The 25,061-nt window shown below is 26.6% G+C and overlaps 1 long non-coding RNA gene across 19 annotated transcripts in view; it reads left to right on the top strand.

Annotated features, from left to right (window-relative positions):
* LOC8271308 overlaps nucleotides 1–16,367 on the top strand; it is a 53,486-nt gene extending 37,119 nt beyond the window's left edge. For 3 of the 19 annotated variants that reach the window (XR_007216992.1, XR_007216990.1, XR_007217000.1), the window contains exons 3-7: nucleotides 9,661–10,267; nucleotides 11,087–12,272; nucleotides 12,602–12,890; nucleotides 13,219–13,271; nucleotides 13,926–14,164. This is a non-coding gene — a long non-coding RNA (uncharacterized LOC8271308). Of the gene's footprint in view, nucleotides 1–6,733; nucleotides 10,268–10,841; nucleotides 12,273–12,601; nucleotides 12,891–13,218; nucleotides 13,272–13,925; nucleotides 15,023–15,118 lie in introns of those variants that run through there. The other 16 variants (XR_007216998.1, XR_007216984.1, XR_007216979.1 and 13 more) reach the window with 16 other exon arrangements.
* Nucleotides 16,368–25,061: the final 8,694 nt, after the last annotated feature.

Raw genomic sequence — 25,061 nt, 5'->3', positions numbered from 1 at the left:
ATGGTTTAATTCAACGCATTAGGTTTTTACCTTAAGTGTTTAGAAGACAAAATCAATTTAGTATTTTGTACGTGATCAGCTTCTATGCTCAACTTCGAATAAGTCAAGCTTACCAATGTAATCTTCACGTGCCTTATGCTTATGTTCACCTCAAATGCTAAAATAAAATGAGGGCATTTAGATTTAGAAAATAAATTAGATTTTGATTTGGTCAGTTTCACATGTTAAGAAAAACTTAAGGTATTAAAGTATCTCTCATATGATTAGATAATGTATCAATATATCTCTCTTATGAGTCTAGGCAAGGTACTAATATATTTTTTGCTAATCAAAGTACTTCTTCCGTAGATTAGTATATTTTAGGGATAGAAAACTAACTTAATAAGTAATCAGAATGTTAAAAATCTAACTTTAGATGCTACTTTTAAAATTATAATTATTTTCTTAATAGAAAGTTAATATGATTTTTAATGATGTATTTAAAATACTATTTTCTAGAATTAGAGTTAGTACTAGTTATTATATATTCTGTATATTTTTCTATATCATAATGTTTACCTCTTAACATTAAAAATTATATTTGTTATTTTCTATTTTGTGATTTTATACTAAAATTCTTTTTATATAGATTAGTTTAATTTTGCTATATAGTTTGAAATGGCAAGGGCCTCAAAGGGTTCGCTCCTTCCTTTGGCTTGTTTGCCCCAGAATCTGTTAGTGTATAAATTTGTGGGATTTGGAAAATCTTTTTCCCAATCAAAGTCAATGCACTCAAAGAATTCATTTCATAAGAAACTATAATTTGATCCTCAAACTTTTATCAAAGTTATAATTGTAGTGCAATAAAATTAATAATAAAAATAATATTTATTTTATTTTAATAATTTTAAGTTAATTATATAAATTTTTAATATTTTCACAAATATGTAGTTCAAATTATTTATATTCTACTGGAATTTAATTTTCTTGAAATTATATTAATTAAAGAGCACTACTTAACTATTTTTATATATATTAAAATTGATTGTTGCAGAAATCAGAAAACTGTGTTATAGTATAATTAATAAACTATAAAGGGTAATTTGTATATTACACCAAAAATCAGAGGGCAAATGCTGTAAAATCAAATTTAGTTAGCGATGTTTAATTGAAATTGTAAGGGAGGCAAGTTTTATTATGAAAACTAAAATAGAATAATAAAAAATATAATTTTAAAATGTTAATGGTTAAATAATGTAATACAGATAAATATATATAGTAAATATCTCTTATTTATAATATTTTTAATAATAATAATAATAACAAATATTTTTAAAGATTTTACTGGTTTTAATGGTTTTAAAATTATTTCATTAATGTAATAACATAACATTATTAAAAAATATTTATTAATTGATTTTTTAGTATTATAAAAATTAATACTATAAATATATTTAATATTATTATCTTTAAATACTACAACTATTTTCTAATTAGAAACCACAATATTTTATATTTACTTTAATTTTTTTCAGTTACTTCAATATTTCTTTGCTATTTTAATTATAATTATTTTATATTTAGTCTTTTTTGCTAATTTTATTTCTTCACAGTTGTAGGTTTTGATAACATAGATTTAGGAATCCTAAGTGAGTCATTTAAAACTCCTCTTCGAATTAATTAGGATTATTATTTGTGCTATTTGTTTTAAGGAGTAATTTCCCTTAAGTATCCCCTCATCCTTAATCCCTTTCTAGTTTTGCTCTATTCTCCTCTCTCCCCTTTCTTTGCATGGTTTAATTTCACGCATTAGATTTTCACCTCACATATTTAAAGGACAAAATCAATTTAGTATTTTACATGTGATCAACTCCAATGCTCAACTTCGAGTACGTCAAGCTTATCAATGTAATCTTCATGTGCCTTATACTTATGTTCACCTCAAATGCTAAATAAAATAAGGGCATTTAGATTTAGAAAATAAAATTAGACTTTGATTTGGTCAGTTTCACGTGTTAATAAAAACTTAAGGTATTAACTCTAGGACTAGATAAGGTACCATTATATCTCTTTAATGAGTCTAGTCAAGGTATTAATGTATCTTTTGCTAGGATTAAGGGAGGTATCAAAGTACCTTTTCCGTAAATTAGTATATTTTAGGATTAGAAAACTAACTTATTAACTAATGAGAATGTTAAAAATCTAATTTTAAATGCTACTTTCTAGAATTACAATATTTCTTAATAGAAACTTAATTTTTTAGTTAGTATGATTTTTAACAATGTAATTAAGATACTATTTTCTAGAATTAGAGTTAGTACTAGTTATTATATATTCTCTATATTTGTTTATATCATGATGTTTACCTCTTAATATTTACAAATTATATTTTTTCATTTTCTATTTTGCAATATATACTAAAATTTGTTACTATTTAGAATTTTTGTTGAACAATTATTAACTAGGTTTGAGTTTATATTATTTGCCCCCTGAGTTTTTGTGTAATGCACAAGCCTTTTATATTTAATTATTGCACTATAATCTTTTTCTGTTTCAAAAGTCATTGCAATTAAAGAATTAATTTCATAAAAAATATAATTTGATCCTCAAACTTCTTATCAAAGTTATAATTCTAGTGTAACAAAATTAATAATAAAAATAATATTTATTTTATTTTAATAATTTAAAAGTTAAATTATATAAATTTTTAATATTTTCACAAAAACGTTGTTTAAATTATTTAAATTTTACTGAAATTTAATAATTCTTGAAATTATAGTAATTAATGAATAATACTTAACTATTTTTACATATATTAAAATTGATTTTTGCAAAAATTAGAAAATAGGGTTATAGTATAATTAATAAATTATAAGAGGCATTATACCAAAAGTCAGAAGAAAAATAATATAATATTAAATTTATATAGCGATGTTTAACTGAAATTCTAAGGGAGTGGGAATTTATTATAAAATATAAAATAGGATAATGAAAAATATAATTTTTAAATGTTAATGGTTAAATAGTATAATATGGAAAAAACGCAGAAATATATTGTTAACGCCTCTTATTTATAATATTTTTAATAATAATAAATAATTAAAGATTTTATTGGTTTTAAAATCTTTTCACTAATGGAACATAACATTATTGAAAAATATTTATTAATTGATTTTTAGTATTATATAAATTAATACTATAAATATATTTAATATTATTAACTTTAATACTACAATTATTATCTAATTAGAAATCATAATATTTTAGATTTACTTTAAATTTTTTTAGTTACTTTGATATTTCTTTGCTATTTTAGTTACAAGTTTATTTGTGTTTAGTCTTTTTACTAACTCTATTTCTTCATAGTTGCATGTTTTAATAACATAGATTTAGGAATCCTAAGCGAGTGATCTAAAACTTCTCTTAGAATTAATTAGGATCATTATTTGTATTATTTGTTCTAAAGCTTTTAAAAGCTAGGATTGAAATTAATTTCTTTTAAACGCCCCCCTCATCCTTAATCCGTTTCTAGTTTTGCTATATTCTCCTCTCTTCCCTTTCTTGCATGGTTTAATTTCACGTATTAGGTTTTCACCTCATATGTTTAAAGGACAAAATCAATTTAGCATTTTGCACTTGATCAGCTCCAATGCTCAACTTCAAGTAAGTCAAGCTTACCTGCTTATGTTTACCACAAATACTAAAATAAAAGGAGGGCATTTAGATTTAGGAAATAAAATTATTTTTTGATTTGGTCAGTTTCACATGTTAAGAAAAACTTAAGGTATTATAGTATCTTCCCTAAAACTAAATAAGGTACCAATAAATCTCTCTAATGAGTCTAGTCAAGGTACTAATATATCTTCTGCTAGGATTAGTGGAGGTATCAAAATACCTCTTCCATAGATGTGGTATATTTTAGGATTAAAAAACTAACTTATTAAGTAATAAAAATGTTAAAAATCTAATTTTAAATGCTACTTTCTAGAATTAGAATTATTTTCTTAAGAGACAGTTAATTTTTTAGTTAACATGATTTTTAACAATGTAATTAAGATCCTATTTTCTAGAATTAGAGTTAGTACTACTTATTATATATTCTCTATGTTTGTCTATATCATGATGTTTACCTTTTAACATTTACAAATTATATTTTTTCATTTTTTATTTTATAATATTATACTAAAAATTTTTGTTGCTTGAAATTTTTGTTGAACAATTATTAACTAGGTTTGAGTTTATACTATTTGCCTCCAGAATTTTTGTGTAATGTTCAAATTGCCCTTTATATTTAATTATTGCACTAAAATCTTTCTGTCTTGAAATTCATTGCAATAAAAGAATTAATTATATAAAAAAATATAATTTGATCCTCAAACTTTTTATCAAAGTTATAATTCTAGTGTAACAAAATTAATAATAAGAATAAAATTTATTTTATTTTAATAATTTAAAATTAAATTATATAAATTCTTGATATTTTCACAAATGTAGTTTAAATTATTTAAATTTTATTAGAATTTAATTATTCTTGAAATTATAGTAATTAAAGAACTCTATTTAACTATTTTTACATATATTAAAATTGATTTTTGCAGAAATTAGAAAATTGGGTTCTAGTAATTAATAAAGTAAAAGAGGCAATTTGTATATTACACAAAAAAACAAAAGACAAATAGTGTAAAATCAAATTTAATTAGCGATGTTTAATTGAACATCTAAGGGAAGAGGATTTATTATAAAAGCAAAATCAAATGATGAAAAATATTATTTTTAAATGTTAATGATTAAATAGTGTAATATAGAAAAACACATAAATATATAGTTATTGTCTCTTATTTATAATATTTTTAATAAGAATAATAATTAAAAAATTTATTGGTTTTAAAAATTTTCACTAATGTAATAACATAATATTATTGAAAAATATTTATTAATTGATTTTTAGTATTATATAAATTAATAGTATAAATATATTTAATATTATTAACTTTTAATACTACAATCATTATCTAATTAGAAACCATAATATTTTATATTTACTATCAATGCGGCCATTCTCGTCTATCAGCTGAGAACGTTTCCCAAGGCACCGAAAATAGGAAGAAAGAAAAATAAAATCTTAACTTACAGTATTGTTGAGAAAAAAGTTTTCTTAGCAGTAAAAATGATATTTTTAGCTTTTTTAGGACATATGTGAAAAAACTCCTCTTTCAAATCAATTCAGCCCAAACTAGAGTTGAACATTGAGCATGTTATTCACACTCAAAAATAAATTAAATTAATTTATGTTAATTTAGTTATTCTTATTAATAATAAAAAGAAGAAAGAAAAATTGCTTATCTACTAACAAACTTAACAGCTTATATATTGCTTTTTATTTTTGATTAACAGCAAAAAAAAAAGGTACTTGGAGCTTTAAGATTAAGTTGAAACACCCAACAAGTTTACTATATGCAAAATATTTTCACATTCAAATTAAACAGAAAAAAGAAAAAGAAAAAGAAAAACATTGTGGCAATTGTTATGAAATGCTTTAAATTTTATCTTTTATCTTTTTAATCTAATTTCTCAAAAAAATTAATTTCTACCAAAAATCAATATAATTAAAAAAAATAACTGGCTAGGTTTTTAAATAAACAGACATAGAGTAATATAAAAGAAGAAAAGAAGAAACCCAATCAATGATTTTAAGCCCCTCTCTCACTGTCGAGCTTTAATTAAAGTCAACATTCAAAATCTGAATATAAATAAGAAATCAGATATGGAAAAAAAGATAATCTCTTAGCCAATGATTTGTTTTCATGAATGAATTGAAAAGAAAAAGAAGAAAAAAAAGAATTTTATAGATGACAAATGGATGTAGTAATTTAATAAAATAAAAATGAGATAAAATATTTTAAATTTTATTTAAAAAATAAAATAAAGTTGGAGTCAAGAAGAACTTAAGAATTGAAAATATGAAATGTAAGAATTTTTACTTAAATATTCAATTCACCTTTCTTGTAATGCGTGTGGGTTGCAAATAATTGGTCAAGAGTTAATTTGGTATGAAATATTTAAGTTATGGGTTTATTTTTCAAAATATTCATTTTTGACTTTTTTTATTCCCGCAACACAAGTTGAGGGCCAAAATGGCCTTGTCCAAATAAAATGTCTGTTGACATATTATTCTTAGATTTGTAATGTGAAATCAAAAATTTTAGCTTTTAATTTTTTTTAAAAGTCATTAACTCATATATTCTGTGGAATATTTCTATTATTTTTATATTTATTTAAAATAAATGATAATTTTTATTAAAATAAATTATATATATTTAATTTAATCAATAATAAATTGAATGTAAATCTCTTCAAATTATAATAATATTTTTATTTAAAAATATTTTATATATCGTATAAAATCATACATGAGATAATATAACAAAATATTAATATATTGAAGTAAATATAATACTTTAGCAGTCATTCTTCATAGGATTTTTATTATTTTAATTTTTTAAATATTATTAGTTGATATATTGAGTTTGTTATATATATATTAGTTATATAAGACATAATATTATATTTTATAATTAAAAATTATTATCTAATTAGTAAGTAATTTATTAATTAATATCTTAACTATATTTAATAAGTAATAAATATAAAATTTGTATAAGGTATATGTTTATATATTAAAATTACTATGTAATAACATATTATATACACGTGTAAATTTGTTACAAAAAGAAATAATATATATATGCCAAAATTTCCCTAGAATCCCGAGGTTCTATCCTATACTCACTCCCTTTCCTACTCCTCCACCCTCACCCAAAATCCACCAAAGTAAGCCTTAGCCATGGAATCCAAGAGCTTGTGAGGTAGAGAGGGACCTTCCTTAGGTTCTCCTTCTTCACTTCTCTTTCCCATCAAGACGACTGACGAAAGGGGGAGAAAGGACAGATCACCTGCCGATTCACTAAGTTTTCAAAGTCCAAAGAGCGCAGACTAGCCACGGAGCTTGGATACGGTTTCCCGATCGGAGATCCATGGATCACAGACGGTATCTCCCCATGGCCTTTCGCCTTTGAAAGCGTCCTTCCTTCTCAATGCCCGGGCTATATATATATATATATATATAAAAGTTGAGATATTATTTTTTAGTTAATCATATTTTATTTAGAAATAAATTATTTGTCGAAAATATTAGTTGAATTTGTATCTACCCACTTCTTTTTTTCCTATTTTTTTAAAAGAATGCAACGAATACTATTCCCACAATAGGAAAGAGCTTTTCAAATTTCTAAACCAAATAGGAACATAAGTGAGGGTATAACTTAATCTCAGCCTTCCATTCCAATCATCTCTCTAAATTTCCTTGTCCAGTTGAAGATCGCAGGCGCTTGACGTTTGGAAGACCATAATCTTCTCACTGGAATCTGAAAGGGACTGTGAAGGGGTTCGCTTGGCTTCTTTATTTATAATTTCTGATTCTGTGTTGTTCCAAATTAGTGCCATGGTATGTTGTTTGATTTTTCTGGAATTGATTTGTGAGGAATATAAGAATCTGAATTTTGATCTTTAATAACTAAACATCATGGTGTGGAGTCTGAAGAGCGATTAAGCGACTCTTTTTGTCTTATTGGTTTTCCAAAGATTTTGTCATTTCATATCATAATTCCAATGCAAATAGACTCTCTTTGAGATTCCAAGGTTAAATGCTTTGATGTGAGGGATCTATTTGGGGTTTGAGCAAAAATTCTTTCCCTTATGGGTATAACAATAAGATTTTAGTGATCATCATTCTGTAGGGAGTTTCAATCCTGACAATCATTTCTTTGGCGTTTTGAACACAAAGATTAGATCAGAAAACAAAATAATTGAATCTCAGTGTTTGCACCTTTCTCTGTTTTCCTTGTTATTTTGAAAATCCATTAAGTGGGTTGATTGTCAAGTATCTGGTTGGAGTTTTTTCTTTTTAGCTAATTTTTTTTTAAAATATATTTGTTAAGTAGTTAGATTAAAGTTGGCCAGCCATCTTGATCAGTAGTTTGGTCTGTGTTTGCCAATTAGGTCTGATTGACAATCAAAAATTTCTTCTTACCCAACTCGTTTTTTTATGGACAGACATTTATGGGAAGGAACCTTGATAACATAGGTCTGGTTTGGTCATGTACACGTGGTTCGACATTTATAGAAATGAATGTCAGGCTTTGCACGTTTAACTGATATTTCAAACCATTGTTTTTCTAGGGACGTCTGGTTAGATATTCAGGAAGAACTCTCATTGGTGCCTAACTTTTTACTTCTAATTTCAGCTTAAAACAAAAAGTTTAAATTTCAGTAAGTTTTTGGTTCTATGCTGTTTCTTTCGATCAATTTGTTAGGAGAATGGTGAGGTGATGCTAGCTTTATTAGTTTCGTTTGTGGTTTTGATATTTTTGACTCAATAATTATATGTTTTGTGATTTCTTCTTGCTTTTTTTGGAAACAACAGCTGTCGTTTATATAGACTTGAAAAGAGTTCTTCTAGCATTTCAATAATCTCAGTGAGCAATCCGGAGAAAGGAGCCTTGTGGTTATGTTCTTATGATGAGGGAGTTTCTCTACTACCTTATGTGTTTCTGTTTTAGTCAACAGTATTAACTCCTAATAGATGTACAATAATTTAAGCTAGTTAAGTTGTATGTATTTGTAGGGTTCAACATTTTGATTGTTAAGTATTATTTTACATTGAAATATGATTCTTTTTTTTTTCTTAATCCTAACTGATTTGGAACTATGGAAGGCTGAGCTCTTTATGCTACTGCCTACTGATCTTATGTCTTCCATTGTCGCAAAACTGTAGTTTTATTGCATTGCTAATAGACATTAGTATATTATTTTGGGTGATTGCTCTAGTGATTGGCTTTCAATGTTTTGTGCTTTTGGTTTTTGTGTCTCTACTTAATTATGATATTGCTGATGTTTAGATAGTTGTAGCTGGATTAAGTTTAATTATTCAATTTGGTTCTAGTTTACTCTCTCTGTATTTTCTTCCTTGCAGGATTTGGGTTTTAGTTTTTGGTTGGGCATTTTTGGCCAGGGTCAAACTTTCTCCTAATTTCATTTGGTTCTTGTTACGTACATAGCTTCTTATTTTCAATGCTAGCTTTTCTTAATATTTATGATACGTGACTTAAAAGAAGGTGAATAGTGATAACTTTTTAAAAGAGAGATATAAGGTGAATAGTGATAACTTTTTAAAGAGAGATATAAGGTGAATAGTAATAACTTTCTAACAGAAAGATATACTTTTCTTGTTTTGAAGTTCTAATCTTGTACTCCATAAATTACTGTGTGCCAAAGAAGGAAATGAAGTTCCTGTGGCTTGATCTTGATCTATATTTTAATAGCTTCTTGTTTCAATCTAAAATTTGTTTCATGATCGACTTGGGATGAGTGAAATCAGGAAGTAAAATTGCATGCATTTGCTTAATTTTGTCTTCTTTATTCTGCATCACCCTTTGTGGAAACTGTTTAACCTTTTACAATTACTCTAAGATTGAGTTGTTTTTGGAAATGCTTTGTAGCTTTGATCAATAGTCAGAATTCTAAAGGTACACATATTGGTTGTACACTTGGTTTGACTTTCCTTTCTCCATCTTCCTGTAGTTCAACTCTATAGTTTTGATCAATATTCTTTTTGGGTTACAGCAAATAAATCCAATCATAAAAGCGTCCAATTGAGAGAAGTGAAAAAGAGCCTCAAGTGCCACAATGGTAAATTACTCTGTTTCTTATTTGTATTCGATAATTTTGCTTTGCTTTGCGCCTTGAATATTATAGGTAAAATATATTTAATATTCCAATTGACCCAGTTTAGATAAAAATATAAAATAATTATCTTATATTTTACTAAAATGTTTGCTAATACTTTTTCTTTTAAATTCTTTTGGCATTTTGGCATATATTGGCTATGTCGTCTTCTGTATTACATGCTATGCATCATGGCATTTTAGCACACATTGGCTACCTTGTCCGCTAGCCTACGTCAATTGCAGTATAATGATGCTAATTTTGAAGGTTAGCTAGCTGAAAATTTTTATGTGATTTTTGTTTGTATTTATGTTGTTGGACACTTTAGTAAGAACAAGAAAGCGATTGCCTGTGGTTTATTTATTTATATCATATGTTTTCATTTCTTTTTTACTGGGAGTAGAGCTATTTTTGCACTCTTTTTTAGTTATAGAAGCTCTAAATAAATTCAATCAAGAAAGCATCCAACTGAGAGAAGGGAAAAAGAGCCTCAAGTACCAAAATGGTAAATTATTTCACTTTTTATTTCTATTCGATAATTCTGCTTTGCGTTTTTTATCTTAAATATTATGGGTAAAATGTATTTAATAATCTTATTGGGTATAACAATAAGATTTTAGTGATCATCTTTCTGTAGGGAGTTTTAATCTTGCCAATCCTTTTTTTGGCGTTTTGAACACAAAGATTAGATCAGAAAACAAAATAATTGAATCTCAGTGTTTGCACCTTTCTCTGTTTTCCTTCTTATTTTGAAAATCCATTTAGTGGGTTGATTGTCAAGTATCTGTTTGGAGTCGTTTCTTTTTAGCTAATCGTTTTTTAAAATATGTTTGTTAAGTAGATAGATTAAAGTTAGCCAGTCATCTTGATCATTAGTTTGGTCTGTGTCTGCCAATTAGGTCTGGTTGAGAATAAAAAGTTTCTTCTTACCCAACTCGTCTTTTTATGGACAGACATTTATGGGAAGGAACCTTGATAACATAGGTTTGGTTTGGTCATGTACATGTGGTTCGACATTTATGGAAATGAATGTTAGGCTTTGCACGTTTAACTGATATTTCAACCTATTGTTTTTCTAGGGACGTATGGTTAGATATTCAGGAAGAACTCTTATTGGTGCCTAACTATTTACTTCTAATTTCAGCTTAAAACAAAAAGTTTAAATTTCAGTAAGTTTTTTGGTTGCTATCCTGTTCTTTTGATCAATTTGTTAGGAGAATGGTAAGGTGATGCTAGCTTTATTAGTTTCGTTTGTGGTTTTGATATTTTTGACTCAGTAATTATATGTTTTGTGATTTCTTCTTGCTTTTTTTGGAAACAACAGCTGTCGTTTATCTAGACTTGAAAAGAGTTCTTCTAGCATTCCAATAATCTCAGTGAGCAATCCGGAGAAAGGAGCCTTGCGGTTATGTTCTTATGATGAGGGAGTTTCTATACCTCCTTATGTGTTTCTATTTTAGTCAACAGTATTAACTCCTAATATTCTTATTAGAGAATGTACAATAATTTAAGCTAGCTAAGTTGTATGTATTTGTAGGGTTCAACACTTTGAAAGGAAGTATTATTTTACATTAAAATATAATTCTTTTTTTTTTTAATCCTGACTGATTTGGAACTATGGAAGGCTGAGATCTTCTTACCACATCTTTCAGGTATTAACTCCAGCCAGTGTTGTCATAGAGCACTAATCATGAGGGAGTTCTTTTTTCTTTTGAATAATGGGTTTTCTATTTTGAATATGATTAAATTAGATTGATCGAGGGAAGTTATGGGGTTTCTAATTCATTTGGTTCCTTACTTCCCATAAGTGCCTTTCTCTCATCAGGTTGTAGGTTAAAGATTGGAAAATAAGCTATTTTGGATGTCATTATCCATAATCTGTTATTTAATTAATACTCTTCAGTAGTAGTGAATTTTGAGTATTGGCTTTTCTGAGATCCCACTAGCTTGTGGAGATATGGCTGCCATCATTGAAAAATTGGTTCCGTTTTATAATTTTGTGATTTAATTAATTGCATTATGATATTGAGGAGCCCTGTGCATTGGTTTTTGTTCATCTCTTGGTCTTTACCAGCTTGTGGAGAGATAAGTGGCTTTTGTCACTATGTGCTTCGCTTCTCAAGGCCTTGATTGCAATTTTCAAATTTGGGTACATTTGAATAAACTTGACTATGACTGTTCCTTTCTTTAAAAAATTAGTTGCAGGCTTGTGCACAGGTTTTTATTTTGGATCCTCGTATGTGGAGCTTGTGTATTATTAGCCTCTTTTAATTCACAGAATTTGAATCATGAGCAAAAATGAGTTCGGATATTTTTTGCAGATTGTGACATGGTTTATTATTCTGGCAATTAGAGGCTTTATTCTGATCATACCAACAATGCTCTTCTACTGATTGTTCTGCTCCAGTACTTTCCACGATTCTGAGATCATCAAAGCCACTGGAATAGTCACAAAGACTGCTTGGGCTGGGGCTGCCTATAACCTCCTGCTCTACATGTTGGCTAATCATGTATGTAATCTCAAATCAAATTTTGTATGCTAATATTTTGTTAATAGCTGTGCCATTGCATGCTGCAATGGTAGAAGTCTTGCTCAAGGGTAGAGGAACAGTTTTAAGAGCAACAACCACTCTATGTGAAAATACTAAGGGCAAGACTCTCCCTAAATTCTGTTTTCCAGTATTCTTAATTCTTCAGTTGGAGCATGACGGGCTATCATTCTTCTATTTTAGATGATTTAGCATTACTATTTTGTCTACTTCTGTATAAAAATGCTTTTGGGTCTGAATAGTATTCTACTCTTAGCAGTCTTGCAATGATTAGCCTTCTGATCTTGTAGGTCTTAGGAGCCTCATGGTATCTGTTGTCAATTGAGCGTGAGGTGACGTACTGCAAGTATGCTTATAGACATGAAAGTGCAGTCTCTCTTATTTGGATTGTGGTACTTTGAACAAAGATGAAAGCAAACTATGAGGAAACAATACTCAGGCGTTTAATAGTTGTGATCCAAAAAACATTACTATTTTTTATTATGGGATATCTGCAAATGCTGTCACACAAAAGGTTGTCTCATCTGACTTTCTTGAGAAGTATTTCTACTGGTTTTGGTAGGGCTTGCAGAATCTGAGGTACAAATTTATGAAAGTACCAAAAAAGTTAAATTCCATTACAAGCGATGACAGATGAAACTTTATCATCTTTATTTGTTGTTTGAATCAACGCTTGGAAATTAATTGAAGCTTTTGGTCCCCCTCCCCCGTACTCATGCAAAGACTAAACATATGATTATCTTCATGACTCATAAATTGATAATCACTTTTTTTTTGCAACGTAAAATATCTCTGTTCCAAACTTATATACTTCATCCGCGTAGAATGCATGAGTAGTGGTAAAAAGTGTTGTGTGAAGGTTGATTATAACCTTTTAACGGATGTTTTTTGCTTTTTATATTTTCAGTTCCATCGGCCAGGGTTTGGAAACTGCATTTGCTATACTTATTGCCATCTCGGGTCTGGTTCCTTTTGCCCATTTAATTGGAAATATGCAGTTAAATGTGGAAGTGTTGCACCTTTTATCTGTTTTTAGCCTCCATAGGATTTGTATATATTGTTTCTCTGTTATAGTTGATATATGTTATTCTAGGTTAAATATTTGGATGCAGTAGACCATCAAACAAATAATTTTTGTTTCTTTCCCAGGGATAACAAAAAATATTGCTTTTGGTTTTAAAACCTAAAAAACCATTGATTTCACCTTTTCTTTTCTGTCACATGAAAATCAACTACGAAGTACTACTCATGGGAAGGAACCTTGATAACATACGTGTGGTTTGGTCATGTACATGTGGTTCGACATTTATGGAAATGAATGTCAGGCTTTGCATGTTTAACTGATATTTCAACCTATCGTTTTTCTAGGGACGTATGGTTAGATATTCAGGAAGAACTCTTATTGGTGCCTAACTTCTTACTTCTAATTTTAGCTTAAAACAAAAAGTTTAAATTTCAGTAAGTTTTTTGGTTGCTATCCTGTTTTTTTCGATCAATTTGTTAGGAGAATGATAAGTGATGCTAGCTTTATTAGTTTCGTTTGTGGCTTTGATATTTTTGACTCAGTAATTATATGTTTTGTGATTTCTTCTTGCTTGTTTTTGGAAACAACAGTTGTCGTTTATCTAGACTTGCAAAGAGTTCTTCTAGCATTCCAATAATCTCAGTGAGCAATCCGGAGAAAGGAGCCTTGTGGTTATGTTCTTATGATGAGGGAGTTTCTCTACTAACTTATGTGTTTCTGTACAATAATTTAAACTAAGCTAAGTTGTATGTATTTGTAGGGTTCAACACTTTGAATGTTTGAGGAAGTATTATTTTACATTGAAATATGATTATTATTTTTTTCTTAATCCTGACTGATTTGGAACTATGGAAGGCTGAGCTCTTTATGCTACTGCCTACTGATCTTATGTCTTCCATTGTCGCAAAACTGTAGTTCTATTGCATTATTAATAGACATCAATATATTATTTTGGATGATTGCTCTAGTGATTGGCTTTCAATGTTTTGTGCTTTTGGTTTTTGTTTCTCTACTTAATTATGATATTGCTGATGTTTAGATAGTTGTAACTGGATTAAGTTTAATTATTCAATTTGGTTCTAGTTTACTCTCTCTGTCTTTTCTTCCTTGCAGGATTAGGTTTTAATTTCTGGTTGGGCATTTTTGGCCATTGGGTCAAACTTTCTCCTAACTTCAGTTGGTTCTTGTAACGTACATAGCTTCTTATTTTCAATGCTAGCTTTTCTTGATATTTATGATACATGACTTAAAAGAAGGTGAATAGTGATAACTTTTTGAAAGAGAGATATAGGGTGAATAGTGATAATTTTCTAAAAGAGAGATATAAGGTGAATAGTGATAACGTTCTAAAAAAGAGATATATTTTTCTTGTTTTGAAGTTCTAATCTTGTACTCTATAAATTATTGTGTGCGAAAGAAGGAAATGAAGTTCCTGTGGCTTGATCTTAATCTATATTTTAATAGTTTCTTGTTTCAATCCAAAATTTGTTTCATGATCCACTTGGGATGAGTGAAATCAGGAGGTAAAATTGCATGCATTTGCTTAATTTTGTCTTCTTTATTCTGCATAACCCTTTGTGGAATCTGTTTAACCTTCTACATTACTCTAAGATATAGTTGTTGTTGGAAATGCTTTGTAGCTTTAACCCTTTGTGGAATCTGTTTAACCTTCTACATTATCCTGAAGGTACACATATTGGTTGTACACTTGGTTTGACTTTCCTTTTTTATCTTCCTGTAGTTCGACTCTATAGTTTTTATCAATACTCCTTTTGGGTTACAGCAAATAAATCTAATCATAAAAGCGTGCAATTGAGAGAAGTGAAAAAGAGCCTCAAGTGCCACAATGGTAAATTACTCTGCTTTTTATTTGCATTCGATAATTTTGCTCTGCTTTGCCCATTGAATACTATAGGTAAAATATATTTAATATTTCAATTGACCCAGTTTAGATAAGAATGTAAAATAATTATCTTATATTGTACTAAAATGTTTGCTAATACTTTTTAAAAAAGAAAAAATTCTTTTGGCATTTTGGCATATATTGGCTATGTCATTTTGGCATATATTGGCTATGTCATGTTCTTTTTTAATTAATATGATTTTTAATAATATAATTAAAATACTATTTTTTAGGATTAGTGTTAAGGGTAATTATTATAAATTCTCTATGTTTTCTATATCATATTGTTTACCACTTAATATATAGAATTATATTTTTCATCATTCTATTTTTTTTTATTTTATACTAAACTAATTATTAATTAGGTTTAAGTTTACATTATTTGCCCTTATTTTTATTGTAATATTTCAATTGTTATTTAAAACTCCTCTTAGAATTAATTAGAACTATTATTTGTGCTATTTATTTTAACTTTTTAAAGCCTGTGTTATAATTAATTCCCCTTAAACGCCCCTTCATCTTTAATCCCTTTCTAGTTATGCTTTATTTTTCTTTTCCTCCTTTTCTTTACATGGTTTAATTTCCTATATTAGGTTTTCAACTCACATGTTTAAACAACTAAAATTAATTTAGCATTTTGTATATGATAGGCTCCAATGCTCAACTTGAAGTAAGTTAAGCTTATTAGTGTAATCTTCCCATCCCTTGTACTTATGTTCAGCCAGTGCTAAATAAAATGATTTTTAGATTTATGAAATAAGGTCAGTTTCACATGTTAAGAAAAACTTAAGATATTAAAGTAATGAGTCTATTCAAGGTACTAATGTATCTTCTACTAGGATTAGATGGGGTATCAAAGTACCTCTTCTTTAATATTTCTTTACTATTTTAATAACAAGTTCATTTGTGTTCAGTTTTTTTGCTAACTTTATTTCTTCATAGTTGCAGGTTTTAATAACAATGATTTAGGAATCCTAAGTGATTCATTTAAAACTCCTCTTAGAATTAATTAGAACTATTATTTGTTTTATTTGATTTAAGACTTTTTAAAGCCAAGGTTGTAATTAATTCCTTTTAGGCGCCCCCTCATCCTTAATCTCTTTCTAGTTATGCTATATTCCTTTTTTTCCTTCTTTTCTTTACATGGCTTAATTTCCCGCATTTGGTTTTCACCTCACATGTTTATAATTTTGTTCTAGAAAACACATAATTAAGACATACTTTAAACATTAACCAAACAAGAAAGAACATACTTTAAACAGAAAAGTTAACATTAATAATAATGCTCACAAAAACATGCCATATAGTAATGAAATACAGCTATCACACACAAAAATGATATGGTCTTGTACAAGAGGGAAAGCAGGAAAAAAAATGGGATCGTTTTGGCTAAAATTTTATATATTTCTAAGGAGAAATGATATCTTCATATATATAATAATTTTGAAAGCACTAAAAGAATAAAAATAAATTCACTTTGTAATAATGCTTTACATATTACTATTGGGAATAATTTTTCTTCTGGGGGACCTTCTCCAATTATGCCTTTTTGAAAGGGAAAAAGACTGCATAAAAAGAAAATATAGAGCTTCTTGAGGAATATTAGGCTGGTGGTTGAATTAATTATCATGAAACAATAGTGGGAGTGTAATCTTCCCATCCCTTATACTTATGTTCAGCTCAAATATTAAATAAAATTACTTTAGATTTACAAAATAAGGTCAGTTTTATATGTTAAGAAAAATTTAAGGTATTAAAATAATGAGTCTGGTCAAGGTGCTAATGTATCTTCTACTAGGATTAGATGAGGTATCAAAGTACCTCTTCTTTAATATTTCTTTGCTATTTTAATAACAAGTTCATTTGTGTTCAGTCTTTTTTTTCTTCATAATTGCAGGTTTTAATAACATAAATTTAAGAATCCTAAGTGATTCATTTAAAACTCCTCCTAGAATTAATTAGGTTTATTATTTGTGTTATTTGATTTAAGGCTTTTAAAAGCCAGGGTTGTGTAATTAATTCCTCTTAGGCGCCCCCTCATCCTTAATCTCTTTCTAGTTATGCTCTATTCCTTTTTTTCCTCATTTTCTTTACATGGTTTAATTTCCCGCATTAGGCTTTCACCTCACATGCTTAAACAACTAAAATCAATTTAGCATTTTGTATGTGGTAGGCTCCAATGCTCAATTTGAAGCAAGTTAAATTTATTATTGTAATCCTGCTATCCCTTATGCTTATGTTGAGCTCAAATACTAAATAAAATGATTTTTGGATTTATGAAATAAAATTAGACATTAATTTGGTTAGTATCACATGTTAAGAAAAATTTAAGGTATTAAAGTATCTTCCCTAGGACTAGATAAGGTATCAATATATCTTTCTAATGAGTCTAATCAAGGTACTAATGTATCTTTTGCTAGGATTAGATGAGGTATTAAAGTACATCTTCTTTAATATTTCTTTACTCTTTTTAATTACAAGTTTCTTTGTGTTTAATCTTTTTACTAACTTTATTTTCTCATAGATGCAGGTTTTGATAGTATGGATTTAGGAATCCTAAGTGATTCATTTAAAACTCCTTTTAGAATTAATTGGGATTATTATTTGTGGTATTTGATTTAAGGCTTTTAAAAGCCAGGGTTGTATTTAATATCCCTTAAGCGCCCCCTCATCCTTAGTCCCTTTCTAGTTTTCCTCTATTCTTCTTTTCCTTCTTTTCATTACATAGTTTAATTTCCCGCATTAGGTTTTCACCTCACATGTTTCAACAACTAAAATCAATTTAGCATTTTGTCTGTGATAGGCTCTAATGCTAAACTTTAAGTAAATTAAGCTTATTAGCGTAATTCTCATATCCTTATGCTTATGTTCAGCTCAAATGCTAAATAAAATGACTTTTAGATTTATGAAATAAAATGAGACTATAATTTGGTCAGTTTCACATGTTAAAAAACTTAAGGTATTAAAGTATCTCCCTTAGGAGATAAGATACTAATATATCTCTCTAATGAGTCTAGTCAAGGTACTAATGTATCTTCTGTTAGGATTAGACCAGGTATTAAAGTACCTCTTCTTTAATATATCCTTGCTATTTTATTTATAAGTTCATTTGTGTTTAGTATTTTTACTAGCATTATTTGCTCATAGTTGCACGTTTTGATAACATGGATTTAGGAATCCTAAGTGATTCATTTAAAACACCTCTTAGAATTAATTGGGATTAGGATTATGATTTGCGTTATTATATTTAAGGCTTTTAAAAGCCAGGGTTGTAATTAATTCTCCTTAAGCGCTCCCTCATCCTTAAATCCTTTTCTAGTTTTCCTCTATTCTTCTTTTCCTCCTTTTCTCTATATGGTTTAATTCTCCGCATTAAATTTTCACCTCACATGTTTAAACAACTAAAATCAATTTAGCATTTTGTATGTGATAGGCTCCAATGCTCAACTTTTATTAGTGTAGTCTTTTCATCCCTTATGCTTATATTCTCAAATGCTAAATAAAATGACTTTTAGATTTATGAAATAAGATGAGACTTTACTTTGGTCAGTTTCACATGTTAAGAAAAACTTAAGGTATTAAAGTATCTTCCCTAGGAGATAAGGTACCAATATATCTCTCTAATGAGTCTAGTCAAGGTACTAATGTATCTTCTTCTAGGATTAGACGAGGTATCAAAGTACCTCTTCTTTAATATTTCTTTGCTATTTTAATTACAAGTTCATTTGTGTTCAGCCTTTTTGCTAACTTTATTTCTTCATAGTTGTAGGTTTTGATAACACGGATTTAGGAATCCTAAGTTATTCATTTAAAACTCCTCTTAGAATTAATTAGGGTTATTATTTGTGTTACTTGATTAAAGGCTTTTAAAAGACAGGCTTGTAATTGATTCCCCATAAGTGCCCCCTCATCCTTAATCTCTTTCTTGTTTTTCTTTATTCTTCTTTTCCTCCTTCTCTTTACATGGTTTAATTTCCCGCATTAGATTTTCACCTCACATGTTTAAATAACTAAAATCAATTTAAAATTTTATATCTGATAGGCTCCAATGCTCAACTTGAAGTAAGTTAAGTTTATTAGTGTAATCCTCTCATCCCTTAGGTTTATGTTCAACTTAAATGCTAAATAAAATAATTTTTAGATTTATTAAATAAAATTAGACTGTAATTTGGTCAATTTCACATGTTAAGAAAAACTTAAGTTATTAAAGTATCTCCTTCGGAACTAGACAAGTTACCAATATATCTCTCTAATGAGTCTAGTCAAGGTTAGTATATCTTCTGCTAGGATTAGACGAGGTATCAAAGTACCTCTTCTTTAATATTTCACCTTAATATTTTATAGTAACTTTAATATTTTTCGGGTAATTACTATTCCTTATACTTTTCATATTATAGTAATTACTCTCTAATATCTAAAAATTATATTTTCCTCATCATTCTATTTTGTAATTGTATACTAAAATTGGCTCCATTCGAATTTTCGTTAAACAATGTTACATAAGTTTGGTTTTATACTATTTGCCCCGATCTTTGATGTAATATATAAATTACCTCTTGATCTTTAATGTAATACAAATTGCCTCTTGACCTTTGATGTAATATACAAATTGCCTATTAAAGTTATTTATTATACTAGAAATTTTTATTCTAATTTCTTTGTAAAATTTAAGAAGTTTGAGGATCAAATTATATTTTTATCAATTTAGTTTATTATTAATTGCATTGACTTTCAAAATGCAAGGGGACATTAGTGCAATATATAAAATATAGGGGGTAATTTATATATTACACCAAAAATCAAGAGGCAAAGAGTATAATACCAAACCTAGTTTACGATTGTCTTATCGGAATTTTGACGAGAGGGGTTTTTTATTATAAAATTACAAAACAAAAGGATAAAAATATAAATTTTAGATATTAAGGGATAAATATGGAAAAACATAAGGAGTATATAGTAATTACCCTAAATTTTTAGTTAGTTTAATTTTTATTTGTTATTTTTATTGCAAGTTTTTGTAATTAGTCTTTTTGATAATTTTATTTTTCATAGCTGCAGGTTTTGATAACATGGATTTAGAATCCTAAGTGAGTCATTTAAAACTCCTCTTACAATTATTTAAGATTATTATTCGTGTTATTTGTTTTAAGGCTTTTAAAAGCCAGGATTGTAATTAATTTCCCTTAAGCATCCCTATCATCCTTAATAGCTTTTTATCTTTGCTCTATTCTTCTTTTCCCCCTTTCTTTGCATGGTTTAATTTCACTTATTAGGTTTTCACCTCACATGTTTAAAGGATAAAATCAATTTAGCATTCTGCATGTGATCGCTCCAATGTTCAACTTGAATTTAAGTCAAGGTTACGAGTGTAGTCTTTTCATGACTTATGCTTATGTTCACCTCAAATGCTAAAATAAAATTAGGGCATTTAGATTTTTAGAAAATAAAATTAGACTTTGATTTGGTCAATCTCACATGTCAAGAAAAATTTAAGGTATTAGAATATCTATCCTAGGACTAAATTTAAGGTATTCTATACCAAAATTTTTTTAGCTGGTTAAAATTTTTGTTGAACAATTATGAACCAGGTTTAAGCTTATACTATTTTCTCTCTAAATTTTTGTATAATGTATAAATTTCCCTTTATATTTAGTCATTGCACTAAAATCTCTTTGTCTCGAAAGTCAATACAATTTAACAATTAGATAAAAAAACATAGCTTGACCTCATACTTCTTAGTAGAATTATAATTCTAGTATGAAAAAATTAATAATAAGAATAATATTTATTTAATTTTAGTAATTTAGAGTTAAATTATATATATTTTTAATATTTTCATAAATATAAGTACTTTTAAAATATTTAAAAAATTTACTAGAATTGAATTATTTTTAAAATTATGGTAATCAAAGAACACTAGTTAACTATTTTTACATATATTAAAATTGATTTTTGCAGAAATTAAATGAAGTTCATATTTTAGGGTTAGAAAACTAACTTAATAAGTAATCAGAATGTTAAAAATCTTACTTTAGATGCTACTTTTAGAATTATAATTATTTTCTTAATAGAAAGTTAATATGATTTTTAATGATGTATTTAAGATACTATTTTCTAGAATTAGAGTTAGTACTAGTTATTATATATTCTCTATATTTTTCTATATCATAATGTTTACCTCTTAACATTTAAAAATTATATTTGTTATTTTCTATTTTGTGATTTTATATTAAAATTCTTTTTATATTTAGAATTTTTGTTGAATAATTATTAACTAGATCCGAGTTTATACTATTTGCCTCCAGAATCTTTGTGTAATATATAAATTGCCCTTTATATTTAATTTTTGTATTAAAATCTTTTTTCCCAAAAGTCAATGCACTCAAAGAATTAATTTCATAAGAAAATATAATTTGATCCTCAAACTTCTTATCAAAGTTATAATTGTAGTGCAATAAAATTAATAATAAAAATAATATTTATGTTATTTTAATAATTTTAAGTTAATTATATAAATTTTTAATATTTTCACAAATATGTAGTTCAAATTATTTATATTCTACTGGAATTTAATTTTCTTGAAATTATATTAATTAAAGAACACTACTTAACTATTTTATATATATTAAAATTGATTGTTGCAGAAATCAGAAAACTGTGTTCTAGTATAATTAATAAACTATAAAGGGTAATTTGTATATTACACCAAAAATCAGAGGGCAAATGCTGTAAAATCAAATTTAGTTAGCGATGTTTAATTGAAATTGTAAGGGAGGCAAGTTTTATTATAAAAACTAAAATAGAATAATAAAAAATATAATTTTAAAATGTTAATGGTTAAATAATGTAATATAGATAAATATATATAGTAAATATCTCTTATTTTTAATATTTTTAATAATAATAATAATAAATATTTTTAAAGATTTTACTGGTTTTAATGGTTTTAAAATTATTTCATTAATGTAATAACATAACATTATTAAAAATATTTATTAATTGATTTTTAGTATTATAAAAATTAATACTATAAATATATTTAATATTATTATCTTTAAATACTACAACTATTTTCTAATTAGAAACCACAATATTTTATATTTACTTTAATTTTTTTCAGTTACTTTAATATTTCTTTGCTATTTTAATTACAATTATTTTATATTTAGTCTTTTTGCTAATTTTATTTCTTCACAGTTGTAGGTTTTGATAACATAGATTTAGGAATCCTAAATGAGTCATTTAAAACTCCTCTTCGAATTAATTAGGATTATTATTTGTGCTATTTGTTTTAAGGAGTAATTTCCCTTAAGTATCCCCTCATCCTTAATCCCTTTCTTGTTTTGCTCTATTCTCCTCTCTCCCCTTTCTTTGCATGGTTTAATTTCACGCATTAGATTTTCACCTCACATATTTAAAGGACAAAATCAATTTAGTATTTTACATGTGATCAACTCCAATGCTCAACTTGAGTCGTCAAGCTTATCAATGTAATCTTCATGTGCCTTATACTTATGTTCACCTCAAATGCTAAAATAAAATTAGGGCATTTAGATTTTAGAAAATAAAATTAGACTTTGATTTGGTCGGTTTACGTGTTAATAAAAACTTAAGGTATTAACTCTAGGACTAGATAAGGTACCATTATATCTCTTTAATGAGTCTAGTCAAGGTATTAATGTATCTTTTGCTAGGATTAAGGGAGGTATCAAAGTACATTTCCGTGAAATTAGTATATTTTAGGATTAGAAAACTAACTTATTAACTAATGAGAATGTTAAAAATCTAATTTTAAATGCTACTTTCTAGAATTACAATATTTCTTAATAGAAACTTAATTTTTAGTTAGTATGATTTTTAACAATGTAATTAAGATACTATTTTCTAGAATTAGAGTTAGTACTAGTTATTATATATTCTCTATATTTGTTTATATCATGATGTTTACCTCTTAATATTTACAAATTATATTTTTCATTTCTATTTTGCAATATATACTAAAATTTGTTACTATTTAGAATTTTTGTTGAACAATTATTAACTAGGTTTGAGTTTATATTATTTGCCTCGAGTTTTTGTGTAATGCACAAGCCTTTTATATTTAATTATTGCACTATAATCTTTTCTGTTTCAAAGTCATTGCAATTAAAGAATTAATTTCATAAAATATAATTTGATCCTCAAACTTCTTATCAAAGTTATAATTCTAGTGTAACAAAATTAATAATAAAAATAATATTTATTTTATTTTAATAATTTAAAAGTTAAATTATATAAATTTTTAATATTTTCACAAAACGTTGTTTAAATTATTTAAATTTTACTGAAATTTAATAATTCTTGAAATTATAGTAATTAATGAATAATACTTAACTATTTTTACATATATTAAAATTGATTTTGCAAAATTAGAAAATAGGGTTATAGTATAATTAATAAATTATAAGAGGCATTATACCAAAAGTCAAGAAAAATAATATAATATTAAATTTATATAGCGATGTTTAACTGAAATTCTAAGGAGTGGGAATTTATTATAAAATATAAAATAGGATAATGAAAATATAATTTTAAAATGTTAATGGTTAAATAGTATAATATGGAAAAACGCGAAATATATTGTTAACGCCTCTTATTTATAATATTTTTAATAATAATAAATAATTAAAGATTTTATTGGTTTTAAAATTTTTCACTAATGGAACATAACATTATTGAAAAATATTTATTAATTGATTTTTAGTATTATATAAATTAATACTATAAATATATTTAATATTATTAACTTTAATACTACAATTATTATCTAATTAGAAATCATAATATTTTAGATTTACTTTAAATTTTTTAGTTACTTTGATATTTCTTTGCTATTTTAGTTACAAGTTTATTTGTGTTTAGTCTTTTTACTAACTCTATTTCTTCATAGTTGCATGTTTTAATAACATAGATTTAGGAATCCTAAGTGGTAATCTAAAACTTCTCTTAGAATTAATTAGGATTATTATTTGTATTATTTGTTCTAAAGCTTTTAAAAGCTAGGATTGAAATTAATTTCTTTTAAACGCCCCCTCATCCTTAATCCGTTTCTAGTTTTGCTATATTCTCCTCTCTTCCCTTTCTTGCATGGTTTAATTTCACGCATTAGATTTTCACCTCATATGTTTAAAGGACAAAATCAATTTAGCATTTTGCACTTGATCAGCTCCAATGCTCAACTTCGAGTAAGTCAAGCTTACCTGCTTATGTTTACCACAAATACTAAAATAAAGGAGGGCATTTAGATTTAGGAAATAAAATTATTTTTGATTTGGTCAGTTTCACATGTTAAGAAAAACTTAAGGTATTATAGTATCTTCCTAAAACTAAATAAGGTACCAATAAATCTCTCTAATGAGTCTAGTCAAGGTACTAATATATCTTGCTAGGATTATTGGAGGTATCAAAATACCTCTTCCATAGATGTGGTATATTTTAGGATTAGAAAACTAACTTATTAAGTAATAAAATGTTAAAAATCTAATTTTAAATGCTACTTTCTAGAATTAGAATTATTTTCTTAAGAGATAGTTAATTTTTAGTTAACATGATTTTTAACAATGTAATTAAGATCCTATTTTCTAGAATTAGAGTTAGTACTACTTATTATATATTCTCTATGTTTGTCTATATCATGATGTTTACCTTTTAACATTTACAAATTATATTTTTTCATTTTTATTTTATAATATTATACTAAAAATTTTTGTTGCTTGGAATTTTTGTTGAACAATTATTAACTAGGTTTGAGTTTATACTATTTGCCTCCGAATTTTTGTGTAAT

The sequence above is a fragment of the Ricinus communis genome, chromosome 1 (assembly GCF_019578655.1).
Source record: "Ricinus communis isolate WT05 ecotype wild-type chromosome 1, ASM1957865v1, whole genome shotgun sequence".
Lineage (NCBI taxonomy): Eukaryota > Viridiplantae > Streptophyta > Magnoliopsida > Malpighiales > Euphorbiaceae > Ricinus > Ricinus communis.
This window is presented reverse-complemented; position numbering and strand designations above follow the sequence as displayed.